The following is a 25103-nucleotide window of genomic DNA, read 5'->3' as shown; positions in this document are numbered from 1 at the left end:
AAAAAAGGCTTAGAGACCATAGAGATAAACTGATCATGTGAAAAGAGAAAGTTGTATTTCATTAAGAATCTGTAATACAAATATGGGAGCTATTTCTGCTCCAGTGAAATGTCAAAGGATAGTCATTTTATCCTTAATATAATCTCATACAAGTGGAATGATCTTATTTAGAAAGCCAGTATTCTGAGCGATTACACTGAATCCACTATAACAGAGAGGAAGAAACTGAGCCACAACTGACCTCATGCTGATGGAGAAACAGAATCTTATTTCCATTTACTCATTTTCAAGTTCCATAAACAAAACTGTCTTCACTGTCAGATCAGAGCTGTGTGTCATTGTTCTCTATTACAATCTCTCTATCAAGTTTAGCACAGAATTTTCCTTCTTAGGTCTAACTTTTCAGTCCATAAAAAGCCAGGAAGCAATCCTGCAAATATCTTCTTATCCTTCATTTAAAAAAAAGCTATGGAAGTGCAACTGGACCATTCTTGTACTTAACCTACAATTGTGGGACTGTAACCTGATCTTACAGTTCAAAAAGACTTTCAGTTACAAAGAACATTAAAGATTTCTTTCCCACTTCTGGCAACCACAGCAAGGGACATTCCAGGTTTCTGAGAGTCCCAGGTAAGGACCAGGTCCCTACCTGAGATCACAGCACCACTGAAGTAGATGCTAACACCTGAAGTGACAAGCCTTGTCTCTGAAGGCTTTAGAGTGTAAGTGATTAAAGCAGGGGAGAAAAAAATTTCACAAACATGGAAAGAGTAACCCACAGGTCATTTGTACAGAAAGGTTAGCAGAGACAGACATACACTCAAATCTCCCAGCTTTCTAGCTCAGTGATATAATTAGCCTTCATTACTGCAAAACAGAAACAGTCAGGTCTCTCCTTTTCCACTTCATAGCTCAAAATCTTCTGCTCCTTCTATGAAACTTTTCCCACTGCAAAAGTTAATACCTTGATTACTAGTTGTCTCCAGAATTTTTGTATTTATTTTCAAAATTAGATCTAGTTTTAAATTTAAGAATATGCAACAAAAATGTTTTAAAAATACATTTTAAATATATTAAAAAGTTTAATAAATATGATTTTCAAGACTTGAAGCAATTTTAAAATAAGCTAAAATCTTTTCCCACCTACTGCATATGGACAGGATCGGAATATAACAGAAATGCATATGGAAATGTTTTCTATCTCCATTATTAAAAGTTTAATTTCTGTTCTGCAGCATACCACATGCTTAATTATATCTCCCAGTCTTTAGCATTCCAGTTCTAAAACTCTTACATATCATGATTTCATCTTCTACCAAAAGAGATCATCAGATTATGACATATGGAGAGTTGCACCCATTTCTCCCTTTGGATTGCCACTGTCTCTCACATTCAAACACTCATTTTATTCTGCTCAAAAGCATTTTACAAATTTTACATACAAGAGACTTGTGACACTTGTGTGATCTGAGGTTGGTATTTCAAGCATATATTTTGACTTCTAGCAGACATCAAATGTTATGTATTAGAGATGAGCAGAACTGGAAAGTCTGAATTGTCTCAAGGTTCAGGACTTTTCAAGATTCTGGGATCAGTTTCTAACAGATTAGTAACTCTCTCCAATTTCAGAAGACATCTGCAGACCAAAGTTGTGTTGGAGGTCTTTTAAGAATCAGGTAAGAAAATCATATATATGATTTTATCATCATAGAAAGTTATCTCACAGGCTTTTCTGTTGTTGTTTTCCTCCTGACCTCTCTTCATATCTTCCGCTTCTAAAGTAATCATAATGTCCTTACTGGAAATGAGAACAACACTTCGCTGACTTAAGCTATCATTAGTTCACTTTTTTGATATTTTCCCACAGTGAACAAGTTCCTGCGATCTTCTGTAAGTTTCTTCAAAGTAATAAAATTTATTCTATTTATAGTGACAAGTGTACTCTACAATGAAGAAACACCACTGATATCATGGATATTATAACAGTACTTACAATGAATAGTGCTTTAAGATATAAATTTAAAAGACTGATAAGCCCTCAAAGGGCTGATTAAGTCTGGTATGTTGCATCTGCAGGGCCTTTCAGCATACCTCCCCTTAATCAGGGTTAACAAGGTATAGTGGAGACATCACATTTATTTTGTGGTTCCTTTACAATGGAAGGACAACTTAATACAAACCTATTTGTCTTAAACTGGTACTACATATTGTAGTTCATGAAAAGTTAAACAGCTTCAGCCTAATGAAAGCTTAAGGCCTATGCAAGGGCCTTGTTAACTTACATTTTGAAGCTAGCAGTAAGTTTACATGAACCATCATGCTACTTTACTGTGGTAAATGACATTATTGCCCTATTGCTGAATTTAATGATCCTTTTAGATGTTAATTGCTTACTGTCTCTATATAGAATTAATTTTCATAATTAGGTTAAAAAATACCCTGCCTTCCCTACTCCTCTTTTCCTGTTCTTTTTGATAACTTTATATTCATCAAGCTGAGGGATGAGAAGGAAGAAAAGCTTCCACCATAAGAAAAAAAAGAAAAATCATACAACGGAAATATGACATTGGAAGAACAGGCTTTATAGCAAAGAATCCAGCAACATTCAGCTGGGTTTCAGAAGCATAGATGTGATGACACTGAACAACCTAATCAAGTAGTTGCTAATTGTATGGATTACTGAATAGCATCATCTGAAACAAATGTTATGAATACTTGCTCTGGCTGAATCAGGTTCTGAAAGGATGGGGAGCTGTCGCAGAAAAGGATGGGAAACTGAGAAGCAAGTTTTCCTGAATGAAAAAAGATCACTGCCCTTCATTTCATCAGCCACACCACATTCCTTTATGCCAACAGATCCTAAATGAACAGTTTCCTGTCTCATCCCTATTTGTCTAGCTGTAACACTATTTTATTATGCTTATACTAATAAAGCTTATTCCCAATATATCTTTACAACAGAGATTAAGGCTGTGCTTTTGTGCCAGCACCATGTCACTGGGCACAGGCAAATTAAAGAGCTTGGGTTTATATCCACCCATCTGTGTAGACTAGAATCATACCAGAATGCAAACTGTGCAAAGCTCAAGTTTAAATGCAAAACACTCCACAGTAAGTTCTCCTCTATTGCAGAATAAAGCACTAACACAATCATCATTCTCCTTAGTGCCTGGCACAACAATTTCCTTTCCATTCTAGAAATCATTGAGAAACTCAAGAATAGGAAACAAAAGTTGCTACTCCATAAAAATGGGAATTGCTCAAGTTGAGAGGAGCTCAACTTCCATTTAGCTTAGATGTCTATTTCACTTTATGGTAGCAATATTTAATTGCCTAAACTAATATTTAGGGTTATAATCCCAAAAGTGAATTGAATTTATTTTATGCCATGAATACAGTATCCGTTTGAAGCAGTTCATTAGAAAAATGAAACTGGATTATCTTTTTTTGTAACACTTCTCTGCTTAATTGCTTTAAAACCTTTTAACAGTACTGGTAAGCATCTTTGCTTTTAACAGAATTTGCTTTAAAATTTCATTCACATGTAAAAAAATTATTTCATTTTGGCCTAGAGAAAAAGTAACTTCTGTGTATCTACCTTATTCAGCATTACAGAGACAGTAGATAAGATTTTCCCTAAAGCATGCAAGTCATTGGAAAACAATTTCCAAATATCCACAAAAATATTTCTCACTAGTACACAGAAGTCCAGAACTCCACGACAGCCAATTTTTATAAAATCAAAGTTAGTGAGTAGTGAAAATAATGGCATGCACAATTTAAATGTTGAGTTTTGTTGAATTTTTCTAAAGTTTGTTTGTTTACTTGTGAAATTTTTTCTTCCAAATTAAATTTAAAGCACAAATAAACAGAAAATAAAAATTCCACACAAGAAAAATGGAATTCTTAGATAAGTCAAACCAAAATAATTAGTTTGTTCAGGTATCCTAATAAATATCTTTACTACTACAGTAAGAAACACTTCCAACTCTTGGTTACAGGTAAAAAGCTGTGGCTGTTTTCCAGCTCAGTATCGGAACAAGGTAACTGTTTTCATCTTGTTTTCTATACAAAGAAAATGTGGATGTGTGCACTAAAAAGCAGCTCTGGAAAACAACAAACAATCTCAGCCCAGCCTAAGATTCCGTAAAAAAAAAAAAAAAAAAAAAAAAAAAAAAAAAAAAAAAAAGATTAAGGTATGAACTCTTGTATCTAATCCTCTCCTAATGGAAAGCATAAACAGCAAAAGGTATACAACTAAAATGTTTTTAAAATGTTCCAGCTGTGACCACAGAAAACACTAACTGTTAAATCTTAGGTGAATTTCTAGGAAACTCTGGTATACTTTCTACCCTGTCCTAGCATGGGTAGATGTAAATTGGTCTCAATTTCCATGTTGCATAAAGACTGTTGTTTGGCCAAAACTTTACAGAAGGAAGTAGTTTTCATGTGTAAAGTTGGTTAGATGTGCTTTCACAGTTTAAAGGTGTTAGGGAAGAGAGAAATTTAATAAGAAACGGCAGTGCAGCTCAATTCTTGTATTTCAAATTGATACAATTTCAAACAGAATTGCCAGAACAAAAAAGAAATACACCCTACAAGGATCCTATACAAGTATAAGGATATTATATATTATGTCAATAAGCTGAAGCTTTAAATAAGCAGAATTTATTAATTTTTGTGCTATACTGTGAGGTATTGTCAGACCAGTTCAAAATTCTTTTAATATGTAGATTGATGTTTTGTAGAATGAAGAGAGCACACTCAATTTACTTTTATGGAATCAGCAAGTTCCACGCCATGCTGTCCTTATTCGGCCTTTATTCAATCAAAACTCTCTCACATTAATGATCCTTTAGCTCAGTAGAAATTTTGAGATCTGTGTGATAGAATACTGAAGCATATTAAGACTTGACTCAAACAATAGGTGAATATTGTTTATATATTTTGGGTACATTGTGTGTCTGCATGTTTTGTTCCTCTTCTAAAAAAGTGTACAAAGGCATACACACACATATGCGAACATGGACCACAAACTACTTTTTCTGGATTGAGACCGATTTAAGCAGCCAGATAGACCAAGAAGTACTGCTGGAACAGACCGCTGACCACTCTTCCATCAGAAATAAAAGGAAGCAGGAGAACAAACAAGTTTAACTGGCATTCAACTCATACACACATCCAACTAGGCAAGGGAGATTTCAGAGCTCTGATTAGAACAAAGATCTTTCTACTGATTAAACAATAACAACCAAGAATTATACTGGTCAGAGCAACAAAATATGAAAGAAGCTCCACTGTTTGTATCGGGGATAAATGATCTGTAATATAAAGAGGGGAGGAAAAAAAGTAATAACAGTTTGACTTCACTTAAAGCACCATGTTCTTTGGACATTAAATTTCAAAACAGACAGACAAATCAAAACGTTCAGAGAAGAAACCAAATGATCAACAATTTTGAAGAAAAAAGCCCTCAAGACATATGGAGAAAGATTAAGAGAATAAGGCATGTTCATTTTAGAGCAAAAAAGACTGAGGATAGATAGAACTGTCTACAGATACATGAAGGGATGATGTAAAGAGGAAAGATCAATTATTCTCATTAGCTAAGGAAACAGTACAAGATGTAGTGGGTTTAGCTGCAGGAAGGATATTTTAAGTTAAACATTTGAAAAAAGCTGATAAGCAGTATAGCAAAGGGTCATTGAAAAACTATGTTTTAGACTTGACACCCATCTATTGAGACCAACTCACAAATAATTAAATCTTTTCTGGAATGAAGACGAAGGTTGACAGAGATGTCCAACTAAATGTACCTTCCAAACAGCATAAATTTAGTTCATTGTTTGCCATGTCAATAGTTGCTTTAGGAGAAGGGAGGGGAATTAAAGTAAAGTGAAGTTAATATTAAGTAAATATCAGGAAAGGAAACAATGGTAATAAGAGCAAATGAATAAGGATATTTCCAATATTGAGCAGCATAGCTGGAGAGAAAAACTATTTTTCTGAATCTGTAACACTATCAGATGTACAGAATATAAAGAATGGTCCAGCATCCACAAATGCCCAAGTATTGTTTATCAGCCATAGCATTAAAATGATGAACTATGTCTCAGCTTTGGAATTATTAAAATACTGTAATACTGGATTAGAAGCACTGACAACATGAAAACTCTCTAATCAAAAACAGGCTCTATCTGCACTTAACACAAATTATCAAACAATTTGAAGGTTCCCTTGCTGGTAATGTTTTCAGCTGCTTAGTTTGTTCATCAATGGCATGCAGGTTAAGTCTTCTCTAAGCATTTGTAAAATACCAACTGCAGAAACTAAACCAGAAAGAGCGAAGAATATACCAACACCAACTTTTGCATCTTGAAGCAGTTGTTCTAGAAGCTTACTCTCATTCTGGTGGCAGATGTGTGAACATCTATTAAATAATGCAAGTATAACTGAATGTGATAGAAACTATCTATTAGCTGTCATAGACAACTAGGATGAATACAAGCAGTTAAAACATAGGTATTTGCCCATAGTTATAAGGCAGGAAGAATTGCCATCTACTTCTACTGCCTGTATTGATCAATCAGGCAGTAAAGAGAAGGGAAATTCCTAAATAGTAAAGGCAACACTAAAAACAAATACAACATTACATGAGACAGGGTAAAGATCTCATGGTGCGCTGACTGGTTTTGTTCAGAATATGCCTGTGCTTCCTACAATGCTCATACCTACTACAGACATCTTTGGAAAAACCTGTAACAATGTTCAACTGTTATTAAACTGGAAGCCCCAATGTAGACATTAAGTTGTTTTCTGCCACTGATTTCAGTAACACATCAACTAGACTTCTTCCCTGAGAAACTGGAAGATACAACACTGAGTATTAGGGAGACAACCAGCAGACAAATTGTAATAGGGATTCAAAGTTCACTAACTAAACCTTAACAAAGGTTTATTCTTTCTTCGATAAGGGAGGCAAAAGAGAATGGCTGCTGTAAAAGGCAGCAAGAACAGCACCTTGAAAATCAGTAACAATCCCAAAAATACATAGTTGAAAGTAACAGCTTATTGGCAGGATTTTATTTCACTTTAAGAAATAACAGCTGATAAGACATTTTCTGTCTCTGTTTTCTTTCCCAATGTTGTTTTACAGGAAGCTGAGACTAAATAGTGAAGTAAATGGAAAAACAAGAAAAGAGCCTCAGCATACACAAAAGGTTGTTGAATGTGTAAATAAAGAATATAACTTTAACATATTTTATTATGAATGCATAAAGTAATCAGGGTTGATATTGGAATTGCATATGTAAAGGCAGGAACACAATTTAATCAGTTGCTCATGAAGACTTTTCCATTCAAAATAAGCCTTACAAAATAAAACATGCAAGTATTTGTATGCAATATCAGTTATTACAAGAAGGTTGGATATTTTTAGACATTTGCAAATGGAAACATGTACAGACATATGCTTGCATCTATAAATTTATATATTTAAATAGATACTTCAATGCTATACTTGTCACTGGTAACAGTCAACAGAATAATGTTAGTTTCTGCTGTGCAATCTCCAAATATTTCATACACCTGGCTGGCCTGGCCTCCCTTTGTTGTTCTGATCAACACTTGCTGTTTTGGCCTCCCTTCTCCCCCCACCGCCTTTGCTGTTTCCTATGTCTTACTACTCCAGCATCCAGACACCTTATACAAAGAAAGTGGAGAACTGAATTTCAGTTCACCTTCCCATTCCTTTGCCCTCAAATGCATGCATGCCTCTCTCAGCTTCTGCCTCTCTCATCCCCATAGCTCTTATCAAAAAGGTTTTCTTCTGCCAAAAGCTCTAGCGTCGATTCACATAGCAACCAATAGGAAACTGGCTAGACAAAAAAAGTCTGGAGATGACATATACTTTGTACCTTAATCTATGTGTGGGCCACAACAAAGAATAAGAAAAGGCTAAGACCCAGGTGAGAACACTGTTTATGACCAGTATGTTGCAACATACCACAAGCACCAGAGGCAGATTCTGTTCCACTCTTAACAATGGGTCAACATCCCATTTTGCTTCTGTTTGGCATCAGGGATATCTGACCAGCTCTGCCAAAACAGAAGGAGTTTCCTATTTCAGAACTGTAGAGAACTGGTACTAAATGCAGTTTTGTCTCGACATTGCTGCTGCTGCTGCAGAGCTGCTACTGCCAAGGTGTGTTAGGCAATGCTGCACTGCCATCCCCCAGGAGCTGTCCATGAGGTAAACAGCCTCGTGCACCTGCATGGGGGAAAAATGGCGCAAAAAGGGCAGAAGGCTGCCTCTAGGGGAACAGCACATCTGGCACAAACCACACGTACACATTTACCATCTGCGCATGAGCAGGAGACCCCCAGATTCCCCCAGCCCGTTTCTGGAAGGTTCCGAGAGGGCGGACTGCGCACGACAGCTAATCTGCACGGGAAGGGAGGAAGCACCTCCCAGAGGCGGGGCAAGAACCTATAAAAACTGCAGACTGGGTGACTGGGGGGGCTTGTTTGCGAGCACTGAAGATCTTGAGCAAAGGCAGCGCAACATCAGACTCGGGGTGGCAGTAGCTAGTTTCTTTTCTCCTTTTCCAACTTTCTCTCTTTTCCCCTTACCCTTGTTCCCCTCTCCTCTCTGCCTTTCCCAACCTTTTCTCCCCACTTTGTTGAAAATAAAGTTAAAAGATTGTACGACATTTGACCAGTTTTAGAGTCTTAATCTCATCCTTGGGATCGCAACGAAACCTTCCCGATATTCGATCAGGACAAGAACTGAGGGTTTTTTTTTCCACTAGTCTTATCAAGGTACCTCCAAAGAAACGAGACAAATTTAGCAGTTTAGGGAGCAGTGAAGGAACTCCCATTTTGAAGGAAGCATAAGTTTTGATAAAGAAAAGAGAAGGTTCTAGAGCGCTGACTATGTTTGTGAAGTATTTCAGTAGCCCTCTCCGAGCTACCATTGATGCTCCCCTTGATAAATATATTGTTTATAGGTAATTAGTCATTTTCAAAGATATTTTTATAACTAACCAATAAAAAACTGTACTGTAATTGATTATCAATAATAGTGTGTTATGTCTAGGGTGAGCACAAATGTGCAAAGCACTGAAAAACAGGCACACATTCCTTATAATAAGTATGGAAGACTTCATCTACAATTAATTGCTGTGATAATAAAGCCATAAATGATGAAGTGATAGCAGGTAGAATGCATAGCAGTTGTCATCTTAGGATATTTTTGTATACCATAATCAAGAAACAAAAACACATCACATTCCAAATGTGAGGCAGAATTAAGTTTAATGCATACTTAAAATCAGTATTTCTTTAAGGAGATGCATGTGTGTATATACGCATATATGTGTCTGTCTGAAAGGGGGTTGTTAGTTCCCACACACACACACAGATGATGCAAAAATCATTCATGCTCAGAAAGATAAATTTACAGTCAAAGTGTGAATAGCAGCACCGAGATTCAGGTTTCATTTCACTGGAGATAACTAGCAGTAGGTACATCTGGCCATAAGCTTTTCTATGAAAGAGCTGCATGAGTTCAGCTGGATACCTGTTGATTACTGCTGGAACAGATAGCTCCCACTGCACTAGAAGGCCATGCAGGGAAGTTCTCCATACATTTCCATAACTGGGTACTTATGGGCTGCAGCACCTCTCAATAAAGCTGTTTGCCTTTACCTCCTCACCACAGGTCCCTAAGCCCACAGTGCACAGTTCTGCCCCATCACGTAACAGACCCCCGAACTTCACCCCACACGCCAGCCCTGGAGAGTCTTTATGAATGAAGCAGAACCTTTAGAGAAGCTTTCCAGCTTGGTGTATCCACTTAAAACAACATAGACTATATCGCACTATTCAGTAAGATTTTCTAAGGATAATTTTATCTATCAAAAAAGTATCACTTGAGAAACAAAAATGTACAATTCTTCATGCTTCAAATCTCTCTCATTTTACCTCGCTGTACCTTTGGAGCAGGGGATTCTCCCCAAATAGTATCCATCTTCCTATGTAAGAAATCTTTGAGCAGACAATTTTCAGACCTTCACACATTTTTAATGCTTTCCCCCTTAAACACCCCAAGCCCCCTTCAATTCTCAGCTTTAATGAACCATAATTTCCTATCTCTGAATAGGCCAACTTGGTCTCACTAGTGCTCCCCCGCCCCTGGACACACTCCTTTGCTTTAATCTGCAGGGGATGGTGTTTATTTCTTTAGCTACTGTGTTGCGCTGGGTGCTGCTTTTGAGTTGCTTATTCAGCATGATGCCAAAATAAATTTCAGAATCATAGTCGTTAAGGAAATGTTCTCTCATCTGAAAGGATAATTTGCATAGGTTTTATGCTGGTTTACTTCCCCCCCCCCCCACTTGCCAAAACTGCAAAGATAGGTTATTTGAATGGGACCAGCTTTTGCAGATCACTCAGTGTTACTGATGTATATGTGTGAAGAATTTAAAAAAGACTTTAGAATTCTGAAGAATTACAAGCCTTGTGCTTTCTCTGAAATGAAACCATGCCTGTAGCTGAGTTGAGTTTGGTTCCGTGGTTATACCTGCAAAAAGGTACTTCTCCCCTTTTTCCAGAACATAGATGATGCTAGCTAACAGGCCCTCAGTCATGATCATAGAGAACAGGTGAATTTCCTCACATGCTTTTAAACTCCACCATTTGATTGCTTTAATTTAAAACAAATTACAAAAGTCATTTGTATTTTAATATCAAGCACATTCCCTATTATTGCATGAGTCTCATAACATCCCATAAATACATCTGAACTACTGCTAGTGAAGATCTGAGTAAGACTGTATATGGTATAATGCATGGATTCGTTAGATTAGGTCTGGAAGCAATATAACTGCTCCTGGGCTAACTGAATGCAACTGATTTTTAGATGAGATATCATGTAATGGTTGTATCCTTGAAAACATGGTATGGGTATATCCTTACTGGAAAAGTTTTCATATTTTGTTAAATATTATTAAATATATAAGAAAAGTATTCAGAATGCTAAATGGAGTAAAATAAGAAATAGCTGCAGAGGGAAGTATTTTAGCTATAATAAATGTAAACTTATCTGCATTAATTTAGCTGAGAAATAAGGCCCTTCAACAAAACTCCTTAGACAACCCATGATATTTTAGTCAAGCCCAGACTAAACTACTTTTTCTTTCCATAGCTTTAGAAACACTTTTTGCTCTCCACATTGACAGTATAAGTCTATATGATAGTTTCGGTGATTTTGGCCATTCAGTGACTTCCAGATGAGAACTCAGCTAGCACCTGAATCCACATCCACACCAAAAAAAATGCATTGCTGTGACTGGATCTAGCTTGCAGACATCAGCAGAGATAAGAGACTAACTGAATCCTTGACATTTTTTCCATTTCAGCTATGAATGAGATTGAGTATGTATATACACATACATGTATACATTTTATATAAACATGAATATATACAGATACAAGCCCACAACGATGGTAAAGCCTTTATCCAGCTGCAAACCTAGGCACAGGTTTCACTTCCTGCATTCAACCCATGATTGCCAGAGTTCATAACCCATGAACCATCATTCACTGGAAGATCTGACCTTTACTGTAAAATAAGTGCTACAAGAAGGGGCAGGGGGACAACACACAAAACAAAACAAACAAAAAAAAAAAACAAGTACCATGTTTCTGCCAAGAATAGAAATCTAAAGAAGCAATTCCATCTTTATGATTTACTAACCCTAAGAGTCACTAAGTAATAATAAAATGAAGCAATTAATTTAAATTACCTTGGAATAAGATGCAGAATTTATGTCAGTTCTCCCACTGAATTCATGAAAATATGCAAGTGACAGCTATTTCTTTAGCTGTTTTAAAACATGATTTACTATTTTATTCTCTTTTCAGTTTCTTCATTAGCAGCAATTATAACATTCCTTTGATTATTTCTTGTTCCTTCTGCTTCATATAGTGCAAAATATAACTTGCCATTTCAAATGGTTTCCACTAGGATGTTTACACTGGGTTATTACAAGAAACACATGATTACAATGTTAATCATTCTGTATCTTCCATCCTTATAAGCTCATTTTCTCTTTTTAATGTCTAACCTAGAGATGACATTTCTCATAGTGTGGTCACTGTACCAGGGTTGTACTTTCTGCCATCCTTATCAATATCCATCAAAATTCGCTAAACAATATATGGGAAATTCTGCTTGTTTATAGGGTTGGTAAGGACAGCCTCATACCACTGAGACTTTAGCTGCATCACAGAGAACTGTTGCCCAAGATAAATTTCTCACAGATGTTCATTAACTGTGTCTTCAACTGTTTTCAATATCAATCAGGAAGTGAAATGAAATCTATTGTGTGAATTGCAGCAGTACCAAGGAATAATATAACACTGTTAATAAACTGGGATGCTAAATTAATTACTGCATGTGAAGAATTCTGAAATTATAATGAAGCTGCAAAAAGCCCATAAAAAATTAAAAATTGTCTTAAGAACAAGACATAAAGGCAAATAGCTTTTAAGGTACAGGCCAAACTACTCGGAGACAATGTGACCAAGAAAACATTTGAATAGTTTTTCAATGAAAGAATAAGCATTTTTTTTCTGAAAGGAAAGGGGTTGCTAAGGCAAAACAACTACAGTTTCATTCATTTGATTGAAGTGTGTAACACACACACTTGGAGTGAGTGTAAACTGTGCACTCAGCCTCCATTTTAACACCTCAATTTTGAAATTGCCGATTTGTGACCTTAGGAATGTTCTTTTAACAATGTGTGCATTCATGCGTACATGTGTTGTGTCACACATGGAAGTATATCTGATAACACGGTCCAGCAAAACACTTGTATTTGGAAGTCTCAGGTAATGTAATAACACCCTCTGATGCACTCAAGCAGGATGGATGAGTCAGATTAAGACCAGATGCATTTTGGAGCCAATTCTTCCAGTCTGTTAAAAGGTCTCATCTTAAATTGAAAATTAGGAGCTAAAATAGTGATGCTGGTGATGCCAGTGGCCATGGGATTTTGCTCCTTTGAGTCCCTGATACCTGGCTATAGAATGGCTTAAAATCTCCCTTGAGTATAAGCAATGAGAAGTATATATAATTGATAAGCAATAGAAAATCCTCATGCTCTGTCTAAATTCTACTAAAAGTGGTGTAAAAAAAAGTAAGTGGAATATTATTAAGACAGTTCCTGAATTCTACAGTGCATCACTATTAACAGGAACTTACCTTAAATGATTTGGCTCAACAGTAGAATCTTAAGATTAGAAAATATATTTTAAAAATTGCATTCTGAAAATGCAAAAAAACCCCCACTTTCCAGAAGTGTTTTAAAATGTGTTCAATGTGTTCAGCTTTTATTATTGTATAATCTCTTTGCAGAGAAGCAAGTTATGACATCCTTATATATAAACCTCAAATTGTGTTATGTTTTTACCTGAATATCACACAGCTGAAGTCTCAGAACTAGAGTCCCTAAAAGCCACACAAATCCAGTACTTGCAAGAAACAAACAAAAGCTTTTTCAAAATACATTTGGACTATTTGACAACATTATATTGTGCCATTTAAGGGTTGCACTGTTTTTCAGGATGATGCAGTTCATTACTTTTTTACTAACATTAATTTATAGTTAATAAAACCAGTGAGCCCTGGTAGCACAAGCTTCATTTCTGAAAGATGGCAAAAAAATCTTCACTCGTTAAAATGAACTTCAATAGGTATATTTAAATTGAAAGGGGTTTTGGTTTTTTTGTTTTTAAAGAGTGTATTCCAAGTTCACAATCTAGAATAAAGTAAGTGGCATTTTCTGGTAGATTCAGTGGTGCTGTTACATTACAAAAACAAAACCATCATACTATCTGACACTATTCACAACAAGCATAGTCTGTGCTGAGAGGCCCTAGAGTGAATCTGAGGATTGTGTCAGGTCTGGATTAACCTACACTGACAACTGCATGCGGAAAGCTAGCAAAATGTCTGCTTATACCTGGCTTAACCACAGTCAACAGATCCTCACTGCTTAGGCAGTAAAATTAGTTTTTAAGTAATTAAACCTGTAAGAATTATCCTTTAGTAACAGTTATAGAGAAGTTTAGCTTATTATTCTTGCTGAAATTTCATACTATAATATTTTGCCTTCAAAAAGATTTAAGAAACAAAGTAAGAAATGTGATGTTCTCATGCACATTACAGAAAAGCAATTAGATGCTCTACTCACCCCAGACTTCCTGCAAATAGGTTGTTCTTTTAAACTAATAAATTATCATGAAGAAATACTATTACTCTTCTGAATAACAATAAATGAAGTATTATGCTTCAGGGTAGACAATTTTTTTTTCTTGATAAATATGCAGTATTAGCAACTACAAAGTCATTACAGGTTTTATTGTTTTTTGAAAGCTAAGGATCGAATGCAGTCACAAAATGACAGAGGAATCTGTTGGAAACCTTTCAAAGAATGAAGGTAGTGTCAGATGCCTTTATCCATCACATAACTGATGAGGATGGTATTCCAGCCACGGATCCAGTTGCTAAATTAGTCCTTAGAGTAAAATATATTTATACTCAGTTAGAATCCAAATTCTATATGGGGAATTAATTGTCCTTTGGTAAGAAAGGATTGATGTTTTGGCTGTAATTTCTGGAACCTGTTCTCTTTTAATGAGGCTCTTCCTTTTTCTACAGATGTTTATACATTGGTATTTCACCCTAGAACAGTACATTTCTTGAAAATGTACAAACATTGGCAGTCCACAAAAACAACACATCACCTAGTGAACAAGACTGGTTGAAACCCTTTTATCTGCAAGCAGAACATTATCATCATCTCTCTTAAATAAGAATCAAGGGCTAGACCCTCACTAAGATTTTAAAATCAAAGATCCTCTCTCCTTTGACCAGCCTTTTTGCCCATTTCAGATGAGTCTCAGCTCAAGCTGCCAGTGGTTTAGTGCCCACTCAAAGTGAATTCAGAAGCCTGGATATACCTTTGGCTACTTTTCAGCTGCGCAAGCAGTGCTTGCTGCAGTGCAGTTGCAGCTCTGAGCCCCACATAGCCAAGAGCCAGGGCAGGGCTGGAGTATGCCACAGCTCCCTCCAGCCTGCTTGCCCAGATTTCCTTCCCTCAGACCCAGGGCTTTCCTTAGCACGCATCAGGGAAGCACCCAGCATATATGCCCAGATCTAAAGCTGAGAAGTGCTGCCTAGTCCCACAGTTTAGTCAGAGCCCCCAGAATCCTGTCCCAGAAAGCATACAGTGTGTAACTGGCAGCATGAACAGGTTTTGTACAAAACAAGCCTGGAGCAGGGCAAATATCTTCCCACCCCCCATAGTGTTTAAAAGACTGAAGAAATCTAGTATTCTGGGCTCTGATTTCTGGAGTATTTGTGTTTTTATCCAGCAGCTAGTTAATATAAGCTGCATAATCAGTTCTGAAAGCCTACTCCTCAAAGCAAGACCTGCAGTTTCTAGCTAAGAACTTCCTTCACTACCCTAGAAAGTCATCTTTTGCCTGATGCTTTTCCCTCAGTCCCACAAACATCACCTTGCTGGCTAAAGAGGGGCAGAGTTGCTATAGGAATGCTCATTGCTTAACAGTAGGCAACATCCCTGAAAACAGGAGAAAGTCTCTTGCTTGGAGGGATGAGAAAGAGCACAAACTCTGCCATGTCTCTCTAGACATGCAAAACTTGTTTTTTTCAGAAGGACCTTTTCCCAGCAGCAACATCTAAAGAATTACTCAGTACATTATTAGCATATTCTTTTCATAGCACATTTTCATTCTTCCCATCCCCAATTCTGCATTCCTTCCACAAATAGTTTAATTGGTTCCTATATAAAAAGCCCGTATACAAGAAAAATGCAGGATTAGGCCATCAGACTGACTCCACAAATATACAGATGCAGCAGCTGCATCCAACAGTAAAAGCATTTGTTTTTAGAAGCTAGTCAGCATCTTTCTGGAATCACAGTTTAAACATTAGTATCAGGAGTCATGAAAGGGTAGACAACAGTTAATTTTCAGCTTCTATACTTTTTTCTGTAGTAAGTCCACAACTAATCCATACTGTGAGGCTTAAAAGCAGTTTATCTCCCACCCACATACTATTTCTTTGATAGCATTTGGTCACACCCTTCACAAAGGTTGTTTGCATTTGATTTATGGAAATCCCCAATTTTGGGCTTTGTTCATATCATCTGCTTGGGAAGCTGCAGTTAAGTGTTGTATTTAGAAATGAAATATAGACATGTTTTTAGTGATTAGAATGAAGCTAGGCAAAAATTGTTTTCTTATGCAATATTTTATAGATATGAAGCGGAATTATGTCCTCATGTTCTATTACACTGAAGTTAAAGTATTAACTAATCAGCAGCTTCTGGGTAGACCTTGCAGTCATTCTGAGTCACATATGAGTGTTAAAAAAAATTCTGGCAATGCTGAAAAAGTAACTAGCTCCTTTTATTCTATTTCTATGGAGTCACATATCACCTGGATGTTTTCTTTAGAGTCAAAAAAGATCAGTAGCTACTAGGTACTTTTTAATATGCTAATTATTTTTATATATATATATATATATACCAACATGTTACACTGCATAACATATACTATAATCTATACTGTAGATCAAAAGATAGGGAGAAGCAATTCTGTAAAACTGAAAGTTTCTATCTTTCCAGGCTCAGGAGAACTTTTTTCTTATTTCCAATATTCTGTGATCTCAGCTCCTTTATCTATCTTTTTCCATTTTCCCCCATTTTCTCTTGGTTGTGATTTTATTTTCATCTCCTTTTTCCTTTAACTTTTTCCAAAGCAAAACTAAAAATGAGATTATGCCTGAATTCAACTAAAAATGTAACTTCAGTTATGAGTTAGTTTGTCCAACTGTAAAACAAATTATGTACTTGTTTTACAGAATTGTAGAAATTTAGTTTTGTTCTTCATTTGTTTCAAATAGTAACATAACTTCCCATTACTTGTCAAAGTGGTACAAACACTCAAAGCTACACCTACATCTTACAAAGAAGGTACATACTGCATTTATATCCAGTATAACACTAGAAATATGGAATTCCCTGAAAAAACCTTACAAACCCAAAAGAGCAAAGGATGTGGATAACTCAGTTGAAACTTTCAATGGTCCAACAAAGGTAGAACACCACCGTATTGCTGAAAACCCAGCAGGCACATCAGGTCCTTGAAAAGGGAGGTAAAACTTTTTAAAAGCAGCAACCCAATTATGTTGCAACATTTAGCTGTATAAATTTGGGAATTCTTTCAAGGCACTAATCTTGGAGACTCTTGTATCTTACGGAGAGAACACTTCAGATCAATAACCTAGAAAACAGCTTAGTGTACTTCCTGCTTCATATACATGGACCCTAACATACAGCAACTAGCTCTAGTCATGGCATTCTTTAAAGCAAGGAAGGACAGCTCAAAAGTTAAGAACTTTAGGCCTGGTTCTTTCCTGTTTCAGATTCCTAAGTTATTGTAGCATTCCATTTTAAAGCATGTATTTTCAGTTATTGACTTTGGAAAGTCAGGTACTGGCCACATGCTGCTCAGCATTCAGCACACTGAAAATGGAATTGAAAAGCTGGTAGTGTCACAAGTGCTGTGTTCATTGATCTTCAGTGGTATCCAACCCAGTCAATCCCTTGGAGGCCTTTTGTTTAAATACCTTATGTGATGAAAGATCATCATGTAGCACTATTGATATGATCTCTGTTAGCAACTTGATGGTTCTGCATCTGACTGCGCTACAAAGAGAGCCAATGGCCGTAAAATGGCATACTGCAAGGAAATGCATTTTTATCTTTACTACTCAACTCCCACATAAAGGCCTATGACACAAATACCATAATTTTAATCAATTGAATCTTTTTGGTAGCATACTATATTCAAAATGTAATAGAAATATCATTACATGTCATGGTGCCTAAATACAAGACAATTTTTCATCTTCGGGACCACAAATCCAACTAGCAATTTCAGGGAATTTGGAGCAGGCTACAGCTCACTCACTACTAGACTACAGTTTACACAGGACACCTATTTGCTTCTTTACCTGCATCCCTGAAGCAAAAGGCTAAATTCTTGTATATGGAAGTTCACAGAAGTCTAAACAAGTAGCTGTGCCAACGAAACAACAAGCCACCACGCTTGCACTCAGCTATTCATACCTTTTTATGCATGTCTGATGTGGGAAAGATTTGGACATGGTGATTTAAGCACTGTGGTGAGTGAAAGTTGTTGATATGTAACTAGCTACCTTAGTCTACTGTGAACAGTCCCTACCCACTTGCCAAGACTGCCCCTCTGGATATCAGGAGAGCAGTCACAAATAACACAGAACTCATACAGCAGACTGCAGATACAGAGATACTGAAGCCATTGGCAAGGGGGAATTGGCAGCTTTCTTGCCACAACAATACTGCTTTAAAAACACCAAAAGCTACATAATTTTGTCATACTCCTAATTCAGCATGTTTCATCAAGAACTGGAAATTAACATTAATGCCTCCAAATGCTCACCTTCAGATCTGAGCCCTCGTAGAGCAAGAACAGGTAGAAAATTGCAAAAGGAGGGTACTTGGACCTTATGTAGAAATGCAGGAGACAAGACCGCTCAGGAGAGCTGTGCAGTGTGAAAGACTTAGCAAGTACAACCCATCAGTTTCTACCATGCATTTGTTTTGCAAAAAAAGAATATAGTTGTGGTGGAAGGACGTGGGAAGAAACAGCAGCAATTTATCCTGAATGATACAAAGCAGGACACAACCTGCCTAAAAATTGATTCATTGTAAACTTCAACAGAAAAAAAAAATGTTAGACAGAAGTGTTATTGTGAACTCATTTTGAATTCATGAGAATCCTAAAGAGAATACTGTATACACACAGTCACACTGCTATTATCAACCATTTCATGATTCATGCAAGGCATTTTAGGGCATTGAGAAAGCAATATAAAGGTAAAAATTAACTTGGAGGAAAAAAAACACACATAAGATCTATTCCCCCCCCCCCCCCCCAGCAAATCCCAGAAGTAAAATAAAACTATTATGTTTAGACTCAAAGCCTCCAATATATCAGAACTTTCTAAATGCATTTGGTAAGGTTCAAAGCACAGGTCAGCTGACAGGCCTCCCTGGTACACTCAGAATAGAGACACCCATTAAATAAGAAAGACAGTTCCAAGACTTAGTTCCAACACACATCATTTTGAGTACACATTGTTCCCTAAGCCTAATTGCCTGAAAAACAGCAATGTGTTGAGATAGCCATTGCATGCCTGTGCAGGCAGCCCCAGGATCCCGAGCCACCTCCAAACACTGCCGATGCATCGAAGGGGAGACAAGGACCAGTATGATCAATAATCAATCCTTCAGGTTGCAGGATTTTCTATCACAGTAATGGGGAGTGTTAAAAGACTACTTTGTACTAATGGCCTACCTCTAGGCATACATGAGACAAAATTTTCAACAGCTGGACAACAGCACAATAAGTCAAGTTGTATAATTTATTAAAGGGACATAATGCAAATGGAGAGCTCTGGGGGGGATATGAGCTCACCACAGTTACCTTGGGGAGTTTGGCGATAGAAATTTATTTCTGTGAGCTTTTCAGAGGGAATTAGGTTTTTCCTTTTATGATCTGATGTGGTGTTTAAGACAAGCTTTGTGTTAGGACCCAGTTCAGCTGCTTAAAATTGCCCTGTTTAAAAGCTGGTTACAAGCAGAATCAGAAGGCATTAACTGGAGGGGCAGGGGGTGCTGGGGGGGCCGCAAATGACAAGGTATCAATTCAACATTGGATCCCTTATAGAAATAGTGTTCGCACCGCACTAGCAGAAGCTTGAGCCATAACAATGATGATGTTGCCATAGTAACGAAGCATTTGGAAGGGGCAATACTAGCAAGAGACAGAAAAAAGGAGAATTTGAACAAATTGTGCAGCATAAACACAATGAGGTACTGTAAAATATTTTATCGCCATGCTGCCATAAGCAGCATCGTCATCTGAAACTACAGACTGCTAACAATGACGTTTTTATAGCATTTCACATGCTCACATACTCTCTCACTAGCTCCGGCACTCACTCATGTGGTTATATACAAAATCAAGCGTTCTGGATTGCCTTCAAATCCTTTCTCCCCCTGCTGCTACAGGCCTCCACATACTATTAAAAAATATTCTACTTAGAAGCAGCTCTCTATTGTCTTCCCCATAAGTAGGGCTTGCAACACAATGAGGATAAAACTTCAAAATTAGGAGAAAAATTATCAGTTGAATTGAATTTCTAATGATTTCTAGAAGTTGGTATTTAGTACATGGAGTGCTGTAAACAACTAGCCAAATTATTTTTCTTTCGATACACAACTGAGAAAAGGTTAAAATCCTAATCACAAAACCCAAGCTAACAACTTATTTGAAGAAAGCATTCCTTCCCTCTGCTTGCTTTTTTCCAAGCTATGAAACATTGTTACCCAGGTATTCAAACCAATGCATTATGACTATTAAGACTGCTTATACACAGGCAGTGTACCCTGCCTGCCTTTCTTCTATTTTTCACTCCTGCAGTTTTTTTAATCCTCATTGTCTTTTGTATCAAGAAATCTGTAAACAAAGGAAATGCAAGGTCTTTTTTGAAGGTCATTCAGCCACCAGTAACACTAACAAACTGAGGGTGCTCAGAATTTATTAAAAATAAAGCCTTAAATTCCAATATTGCATAAGCAACATGAGCTTTAAAATGGCTGGTGGTACATAAGAGAGCTGATTGTCCCTACAGTGCCCCTGAAAGGCCAACTTTTCTTTCATAGCCCATCATCATTTCACCTGCTATCCCTTACATTTTAGATCTGAATTCTGGATCATCTAGTAATGTATATTACCCTCATAGCAGTTGGGAAAACTAAAAGTTTAGAGTGGTGGGGGTTTTTTTGGGGGGGGGGGAGGGGGAAGGAGGAGGAAGGAGGAGTTAGTTTTAGGAATTTTTAAAGTCATGTCACAGTATTACCCAGTTGCAACTCCAAAAGGAAAAGAACATGAAATCTTCAGTTGATTGTGTTTTAGTATTCATTTTAACATATACTAGGTTAATATCACTCAGATTAAAGAGTTAGGTCTGACAGGTAAACAGTGTCATTTTATTCAGTATATCTATGGCAATTTTAAACATTCAGTGTGCCCAACCCATTTACTTTAAATCTCTGATACCATAAGCATCACTAAACATGCCTTCCTTATTTTAGCCATTATGTGATGAGATAATATGGGAATAGCTTAAAATGAGAAAGTATTCTGTAATTTTTAAGTTGCATCTGTAGGCCAAATCCTACATTCCTGTCTCAGTATGAGTTGATTCCTACTAAACTGATTGATAAATGTAAAAACAATTTTAAGGAACTTAGCTCAAAAATGTAGACTATTAAAATAACATCAATTGAGTGCAATTATTTTACAGTCACAGTAGATGGTCTAATAGCATCTTTACATGTTTATACAAAAGACTTGGACAACCTACGTGTTCTTCTGTTTTTACTTATTTAATGACAAATGGTAACATCATTAAAGTATTTGAGGAGGTCTCAACAATCAAGTACAAAGTGGTAAATAGATTTACATTAACAGGAAAAAAAAGCAACTGTGTGAAACAAAATCCCCTATGCATTCTTGTAGTTCTGTGTGCTCCAAGAAATATTTAATTATATGTTTATTTTTAGGTGGTGTAGGAGCTATAAATTTTAAGATATTCTTTCTATTGATTTCCCCACTCCCTAGCTAAGATGAGATTAATTCAATGCAACCATTAAGAATCTTTGATGTGTACAAAAGTAAGTTCAGACACTTGAACAGTACCTTAAGCTTGATGCACATATGTAAATTCCCTGCTCAAACTAAATATGGGGGATAACTCGTGGGACTAATAGAAAACAGTATCTTTCATTTCTAGGGTGTCAAGTTTGCATCACCAGGATCACCAGTGACTAAGTTGTTACCACCCTCTCTTGAAAATTCTGTTACTTGGTGGGGTCTGCCAAGTTTCCATTGGGCAAACGCTCCTGTAGCAATGCTGCTGCTCTGGTTGGTACGTCATATGCATTTTATTTTGCTAGCCTCAGCACAAAAGGTGGACAGCCACAAACTTATCTGCCCTCTCCCATTGTAAAAACTTATCCTGTGTCAGGGTTAGGTTGTAATTATAAATATAGAATGCTATATTGTAGTTACCTATGGACTATCCACTCCCTGAATAAGTCACAATTGTAATAAATAACCAGGGCTGACAAATCTACATATGAAAACCAAATGCATTCATTACACTCAAACTAAGAGATTCAAATGATGCTTCCACTTCAAAAATTAAGATCGGCAACACTCACCAAGGAAAGTTTCATACTTTTAGCAGTGAAATTAAAATGTAATTCATTTATCTAGTCTTGCTTAATTTCAGGAAGCTCTTACATATACTGTTAAGCATCAATAACTGAAATACAGTCTGTATTTGTTATTTACTGTTTTTGTTCACATCACATTTTCTGCCTACTTAGTAATAAAGATGTTGCAAACAAAGAAAAATTACTACCTGCTCTGACTTTTGAAGCAACAGATATTTGTTTCCCAATTAGGAACAAGCAATTAGTTAACCTGCAATGTTAAAGATGTTTTACCTCAGGCTTACATGCTAAAAACTGAATTAACTTGCTAGTATTTACATTCAGCCTTTATTCACACATGCTGTCATGCTGATTTCTACACCTACTAGCAAGAGATTATTTTATGTAACTTCAATTATACATTATGGGTGGGCACAGAGGATTAAAACCATTGTTTAGTGCACAGTTCTCCCAGTGTGTTAACTTAGAAGACAAAAATATGAGACGTGAGAGGCTTTGACTAGTTCATTCAAAAAGCAAACTTGAAAAATGTATATTGCATTTTTTATTGGGTGAGGGCAAACCACTTTTTTATACAGGTTTTTGATGCATGGCCTAACACAGGCCTCAGCAAAAAGATAGCAAATCTTGGAATTTATTATTGTCAATAGTCTGCATGACCTTTACTTTAACTGCATCTCGACTGTCAGTAATAATCCAAGGCTGCACTTTCAGTGATAGAATGAGAGATTTTGCATATTGAGTCTCCAGGTCTCCTTGAAAATGTTCAGAAATCACAGTCATTTATTCCTATTGGCAGGGCAAGGTCCATTATGAAAGCTCATTCATCTTTACTTGAAGATGAAGAGTGGAGAAACTCCATTTTTGCTTTGAATCAAGTACTAACTACTGTAGTTTTCTCAAATAAATCAACAAGGAGCCTTCTAGGTCCAGGGTCTGAAATCTTTTCTCATTCAGGGCACCTGTTCTCTAATGGTTCCCTTCACCTTTATCTATGACCAAAATTATACATTACAAAGTAGCACTTTAACACAGATCTGTGGATTTTACATTCTAACCTTTCTTCATTTGTGGTTTGTTTTACCTGACAGGTTAGAGAGTTTGAGAGTTCAGAAAGAACCTAGCAAGGACAGGATTACTAGGGCAATAATAATAAATAATAGCATTGCGCTGGCCTTTTCTCTTAGGAGATGTTTCTAAAGCCAAGAATTACTTAAGCTAGGTACGACAACATGACATTTGTAGTTGTATAATAAAATATACTCAAAAGGTATCTCAGGCTAGGTGCAGATCAACCCCAGATGGTTCTCTTTGCTCCCTGAGCTGACTGGCTGAGAGCCAAAGCTAGCCTGGAAGTCAGAGATGTACTGGCATGGCATTATGCCCAAGCTGGCATGTTCCTCCTGTGCAGATAGCCCTATACAGCAGGTATGCAAGTATTGTGAATATTTAAGGAGAGACTGTGGGACACAAAAAAGGAACAGTCAGTTTTCCTACAGCATCTGCAACAAAAAACACATTTCAATCTCACTTCTTCAAGCTCTCCCCCAGTTTTATATTTCTGACACCACACAGGAGGCTATTCTTGAGCTCCATGGGAGCTCTCTTTAGATCTGAGAGGAGGAAAGTTAAGCCAGGGGAAGGGTATGAGTCAGCCTCTGAGACAACCAGTAGTGGCCAAAGAAGAATGCCTAGATGTAAGGTCCTGCAAAGGCAGAGCGCTGAGACCCTGCAGAGTGAATTACTGAAGCTCATGGGGTTCTGCAGAGACTCAGCAATCTGCAACACATGGCAAATACTGAGATTCAGGGCTAAGCTTGTATAAATTTTTCTACCAGGGAAGGTGGGGAGGAGAGGAAAGACACCCTCTCTGCTCCCCTCTTTTTCATCTGTTTTATCATGATTAATCACAAGAGAAACTAAAGGAAATGGCAGGCATGGGAAGCACCAATTTCCTGGGTCTATCACTGCCTTATTTCTAGTAAGGTTGGGCAACCTTTTTTCCAAAAATAGTTTCCTCACTGAAAACTGTAGTTTCAGGTCAACTTACCCTATTCACAAATTCATTTAGCTCATCACTCCAGTGAATGTGTATGCATCTATATAAAGTGGAGCACTGTCAACAGGAGAGACAGACAGCAAGTCCTATAGGCATGGCAAGTGTTTTTTTTTCTCTCTCTAGTTAAAATGCAAGTCCCCATGAGGTATTCATTTGGCTTACCATTCTAAGCCTGGACACAGAGTTTGCAGAATGAGATTCAGCAGTTTCATACACAGAGAACATTCTGAATACTCAATAAGTGAGAAGACAAAGATGACAAGACACCTCATTTTCTTCTCTTCAGACCGGGCTAGGATTAGGACAGCAGAATTCCTTAGAAACACCCAGTTTTCAATTATCTTTTTCTTCCCCTAAATTCTTTTAAAGTACCTAGTTTGCATCATAAGGTTGGGAATTATTACCACAGCAAGAGAGTGCTAAAATCTTTTGTGCATTAGCTATTACGCATGCTAAGCGGCGTCAAAACTTGTTTGGGAAGAAAGTAAGAAAGGACTAATTAATTCATGCTGGGCCACATAACTGCTAGCAGAATTCATTCTGTACTTCCACACCTTTCCCCACCTTCTGACTTTTAAGAACATTTTTGCCAAATCTGCCTC

Source organism: Dromaius novaehollandiae, chromosome 4, assembly GCF_036370855.1.
Source record: "Dromaius novaehollandiae isolate bDroNov1 chromosome 4, bDroNov1.hap1, whole genome shotgun sequence".
In the NCBI taxonomy this organism is placed as follows: Eukaryota; Metazoa; Chordata; class Aves; order Casuariiformes; family Dromaiidae; genus Dromaius; species Dromaius novaehollandiae.
Note: the sequence above shows the minus strand (reverse complement) of the source record.